Source organism: Oncorhynchus kisutch, linkage group LG14, assembly GCF_002021735.2.
Source record: "Oncorhynchus kisutch isolate 150728-3 linkage group LG14, Okis_V2, whole genome shotgun sequence".
Taxonomy (NCBI): domain Eukaryota; kingdom Metazoa; phylum Chordata; class Actinopteri; order Salmoniformes; family Salmonidae; genus Oncorhynchus; species Oncorhynchus kisutch.
This window is the reverse complement of record NC_034187.2, coordinates 29,318,179-29,324,178: the sequence shown is the minus strand read 5'-3', so window position 1 is coordinate 29,324,178 and position 6,000 is coordinate 29,318,179.

The following is a 6,000-nucleotide window of genomic DNA, read 5'->3' as shown; positions in this document are numbered from 1 at the left end:
TTTAGTGGGGCTGCATGGGACAGATCAGCACCCTTCACCAGGATTAGAAAGACACAAGGGGTTTAGTCTAATATAACCCTTGTCACAGCCTCATCCCTAGCCGTTCCCTCCTAATAATGCCCCCAAAAATATTCTCCGCAAGGCAGCCAGGCAGGAGCACACAGACACAAAGATCCTATGGGGAAACGTTGTAGCCTCAGCAGCATCCTTATCTGGCCAGGCCAGGTCAACGCTGCCTGTGAAAAGGGGAAAAGCAGTGTGATTTGTGTCGAGGCATAGAAAGCTACAGATGGAGTCTGTGATAGGCGCTACTCACCCAAAGCTGTTCAAATGCCCAGACACCAATCACAGCTGATAACCTGGGATTTGTCTCCCGTTTGCTCTTTGAAGAGCAACAATAGTTGTGCCCTAAGGGTAATTAAAGGGCTCACTCTGTATGAGACAGCTCTGCTCTGCTCGTTAGTGCTGCGTACTCACAGAAATGCAGATAAACCGGCAACACCACCCTTCCTTCCAGTCACAATCCTTCTCTTGCTTATGCGCTAACCTTCCACACCTCCCTTAAGATATCCTCCTCCCTCTCTCCCCCCTCTCTTTTCAGCTCCACAGCTGGGCTGCACGCTTACTGTCCCGAAACATGATGACCATTCAGCCCTATGGGAATCTCTCCTCCCAGCTGGCGTCAGCTACATCTGTCTGTCAGGGAGGACGACAGCAGCAGCAGCAGCAGGATCAGGCATCCTCTCCTGTCCTCTCTGCCACAGACACTGACTGAGCTCACACTTTACTGAGAGGGAGGGAGCGTCACCAGACAGCCCACAGCAATTCAGGGGGAAAGTTCTCTCCTTTCTCTCTCTCTCTCTCTCTCTCTCTCTCTCTCTCTCTCTCTCTCTCTCTCTCTCTCTCTCTCTCTCATTCATTCACAAATAACAAAGTAAGGATATCATGCAATTTGTGGATACTTTTCTTAATTGAACTGCTACGTTGACTGATTTTGCTCTCCAAAGAGATGCTCTCCAAAGAGATGTCCTCTCTTCTATTGTCAGCGTTTGAACGGTGATGACTAAAGCCTTCTGTTCCTCGTCTTACTATTACTCTACACTCTGGGATCTATCTATCTGGACTTCTGTAGCATGTTGGGATACATTCAGAGGGCTTTCTTATCAGCAGTGTCCTCATCCTCTTTCCCAGGTTTGTGATAACACTTTTCAGCCCTGAAAATTACCTGGAGAGTTCATAGAAAAACAAATGGATTCAATATGAACTGGAAATCTTTACATATCAAGGAGAAGCTGCTGTTACTCTGAAGGCAACGGGGCTTGGATGGTGAAAGTCAACTGTGAGTATGTGTCTGTTCTCTGGCTTGCTCGGTTGTCTCTAGAGAAAAACAAGTGATTCTTCTGGAAGTTTTACATTCACAGACGTGTGACCTCAATAAAGGCGAGCGCAAACTGCTACAAGCATGTCTGAGAGGTCTTAGCATGTATATTTAATGCTGCCTTATCCTGTCCTTCTCTTGTCCACATTCTGATTGTGCCCACATTTTCAGGCATGCGTTTACACATGGTTTTAAAATGTGTCTTTTATCCGTCCACTATGTTCACATTGTGACCAGATTTAATGATCATTCCCTGTATGCACATTTTTTGGCAGATATTCTTTCAAAATAATATTTATTTATTTTAAGACACATAGTGATGCAATAAGTTGCCACCTGTCAATGATTTTACAGGACAGGATAATGAGGATTTAAATGGTTTCACTATCCAGATCTGTTTACACTAAAGATATCCAGACACAATGGGTCCCTGACTACCTCTAGAGGTGGTCAGGATGACAACATGACAATCAGATCACAATGCGTATTTTAATCGTCTACAGGAAGAGTAGCTACTATTTTTGCAACAGCTAATGGGGATCCTAATAAAATACCAAATACCAATACACCTGTCCAAAAATGTGGGCACGATCAGAATGTGGACAAGATCAGGTCAAAGGATACATGTTAGCACCAGGTATAAACCGGGCTACAGGGAAAGAATTACAGTGTACAGCCACATAGGGTTACTGTATCAAATAGCAGCACATTTAGGTTTCTGCAGTAAATCACTGATGGATGACAAAACAGACAGCTCATGGAAACTTCAAACCTCTCTCTCAGGTCACCTTTCTAGAAATGTCTGTCTCTGTACCTCACGTCACATTTCTATACATTTACTACATTTTCCTCCCCAATTCATCACTTTTAATCTTCCCCTTCATCCATCACTCTATTATCATCTGGCAGCCCACTGTGCACCCCCACCCATACATCCCCTTTTCCATATCCCTGACCTATCTCACGCTCTATATCCTTCTGTGTCTTTTTCTCATCCTCCCTTTCCATATTATTAGGTTTTCTTCATCTTCCTCCTTAACTCCTTCTGTTTCCCTTCCCATCTCATCACTCTGGCTCTTTTGAGCTTTCTTATTCTCCTCTCATTAGCCTTCTCTCCTCCATCAATTTCTCCTTTTCATATACCTTTCATTTCTACCTGGAGGCACGGGACTAAGAATGAGCATACGTAAAAAAAAACAGTGGCATATGAGGAGAACAACACTAAACTTGCTACCTTGTCAAGTCAACAGATTATTAGATTCAATTTGGATTTTGTACACGGTGGAATTGTCTCCAAATGGGCCTGAGGAACTAGTTACTTTAAAACCCACAGTAGGCTGTCTCTTATCCTAAGGTTCCACTCCTCCACCTCCCAATACAATTAAAACATTTTTTTTTTTTTTTACATTGACAGGGCCTATGTGACCCTCCCATTCCTCGATCCCCTGGCCTGCTCTTTGACTGAATGAAAACTACAAAAAAAGGATTAAGAATTCGAGCGTGATTTTATCGAGTCCTTGCAGAGCCCTCAAACTTGGTAGAGCGTTAAAGAAATGTGGGGAAGCACAGGGCTATCAAATATTCGGGGATAGGTTGCCACAAAACAGGAAGCATCTGCCAAGCTTGGTTTAGTGGTAGCTGTTGTTTCCCTTGTGTCCAGTGGAGCATCACATACCTGTACTATCTTATCCTCTTAGCTGCACAATTGGCTCTTTTAAGGTATGAACTGCAAGGGTACAATTATGTACCTATAACTAAAAGGACGTACCTTACAGGGTACCACTACAGTGACGTTTGTACCCCTTTAAGAACACATCTAAACCTTTATTTCTGAGTGTGTATAGGGTTCCTGTATTACCTTATTTCATAGTATTTACAGTGCCTTGCGAAAGTATTCGGCCCCCTTGAACTTTGCGACCTTTTGCCACATTTCAGGCTTCAAACATAAAGATATAAAACTGTATTTTTTGTGAAGAATCAACAACAAGTGGGACACAATCATGAAGTGGAACGACATTTATTAGATATTTCAAACTTTTTTAACAAATCAAAAACTGAAAAATTGGGCGTGCAAAATTATTCAGCCCCCTTAAGTTAATACTTTGTAGCGCCACCTTTTGCTGCGATTACAGCTGTAAGTCGCTTGGGGTATGTCTCTATCAGTTTTGCACATCGAGAGACTGACATTTTTTCCCATTCCTCCTTGCAAAACAGCTCGAGCTCAGTGAGGTTGGATGGAGAGCATTTGTGAACAGCAGTTTTCAGTTCTTTCCACAGATTCTCGATTGGATTCAGGTCTGGACTTTGACTTGGCCATTCTAACACCTGGATATGTTTATTTTTGAACCATTCCATTGTAGATTTTGCTTTATGTTTTGGATCATTGTCTTGTTGGAAGACAAATCTCCGTCCCAGTCTCAGGTCTTTTGCAGAATCCATCAGGTTTTATTCCAGAATGGTCCTGTATTTGGCTCCATCCATTTTCCCATCAATTTTAACCATCTTCCCTGTCCCTGCTGAAGAAAAGCAGGTCCAAACCATGATGCTGCCACCACCATGTTTGACAGTGGGGATGGTGTGTTCAGGGTGATGAGCTGTGTTGCTTTTACGCCAAACATAACGTTTTGCATTGTTGCCAAAAAGTTCCATTTTGGTTTCATCTGACCAGAGCACCTTCTTCCACATGTTTGGTGTGTCTCCCAGGTGGCTTGTGGCAAACTTTAAACAACACTTTTTATGGATATCTTTAAGAAATGGCTTTCTTCTTGCCACTCTTCCATAAAGGCCAGATTTGCGCAATATACGACTGATTGTTGTCCTATGGACAGAGTCTCCCACCTCAGCTGTAGATCTCTGCAGTTCATCCAGAGTGATCATGGGCCTCTTGGCTGCATCTCTGCTCAGTCTTCTCCTTGTATGAGCTGAAAGTTTAGAGGGACAGCCAGGTCTTGGTAGATTTGCAGTGGTCTGATACTCCTTCCATTTCAATATTATTGCTTGCACAGTGCTCCTTGGGATGTTTAAAGCTTGGGAAATCTTTTTGTATCCAAATCCGGCTTTAAACTTCTTCACAACAGTATCTCGGACCTGCCTGGTGTGTTCCTTGTTCTTCATGATGTTATCTGCGCTTTTAACGGACCTCTGAGACTATCACAGTGCAGGTGCATTTATACGGAGACTTGATTACACACAGGTGGATTGTATTTATTATCATTAGGCATTTAGGTCAACATTGGATCATTCAGAGATCCTCACTGAACTTCTGGAGAGAGTTTGCTGCACTGAAAGTAAAGGGGCTGAATAATTTTGCACGCCCAATTTTTCAGTTTTTGATTTGTTAAAAAAGTTTGAAATATCCAATAAATGTCGTTCCACTTCATGATTGTGTCCCACTTGTTGTTGATTCTTCACAAAAAAATACAGTTTTATATCTTTATGTTTGAAGCCTGAAATGTGGCAAAAGGTCTCAAAGTTCAAGGGGGCCGAATACTTTCGCAAGGCACTGTACATATGCATTTTTCCTTTCAGTTCGACTGACTTTTTGGCAGCCACGACACCTGAGCACATTTCACCCATTTTCATACAGGCAAAATTGTGAGCATATTGAGAAATTGAGTTATTGACCTGAATTTGTTGGCAATGTCCATAAGCCCTTTCCATGCAGGCCTTGGCAGAGGTAGTGCTGTGTGTGTGTGAGAGAGCGAGAGAGTTAGGACACATAGAGGATATTTATAATAGCATGGTTCATTCAAATAATCCCATCAGTGTGCCCAAGTCCTAATCAAACCAGGGACTTTGGCACACACACAAACAGGCACTCACATACAGTAGAGATATGATTCTCGGACTGGAATGACTTGGCGTGTTTTGGACTTGGGATAGAAACAACAGAAAACCCTCTGAGGGCACAGACACACAGTTTTGCAGTTTTAGAACCGAGCTGTTAATAACACAAATGACTCAAGTCAAACAATAATAACGATAAGAAGTAGAGATGCAGCAGAAACGCAATGCTCCAGTGATGATAGAAAAATAAATCCCCAGGGGGAGAGTCAGCCTCCTCATCAACAGACATCAGACCGCTATTGTCATCTCCATCAAACTGATCATAAAACGAATGTAATGATCAGACTTAGCGTCTCTCGTCTAAACAGAAATGCAATTACAAAGTTTGTGCTCATGGTTGAAAAAGAGACACTTGGAGTGCCGAAGGGGAAAATAGTACACACTGAAACTAATTGAATTGAACATTAGGAGATAGATAATGTGTATACAGTAATAGCTATAAATGAATGATTTGAAACAAATGTGAAAAAGATTCATGACAAAAACATGTCAACAGTAGCTATGTTCTTAGAAAAAAAGGTGCTATCTAGAACCTAAAACGGTTATACGGTTGTCCTCATAAGAGAACCCTTTGAAGAATCCTTTTTGGGTCCAGGTAGAACCCTTTTGGGTTCCACATAAAACCCTTTCCACAGAGGGTTCCCAAAAGAGTTCTACCTTGAACCAAAAAGCGTTCTACCTGAAACCAAAAAGGGTTATCCTATGGGGACAGCCGAAGAACCCTTTAGGAACTCTTTTCTCTGAGAGTGTATGTGTATAAGAGTGTATGTGTATAA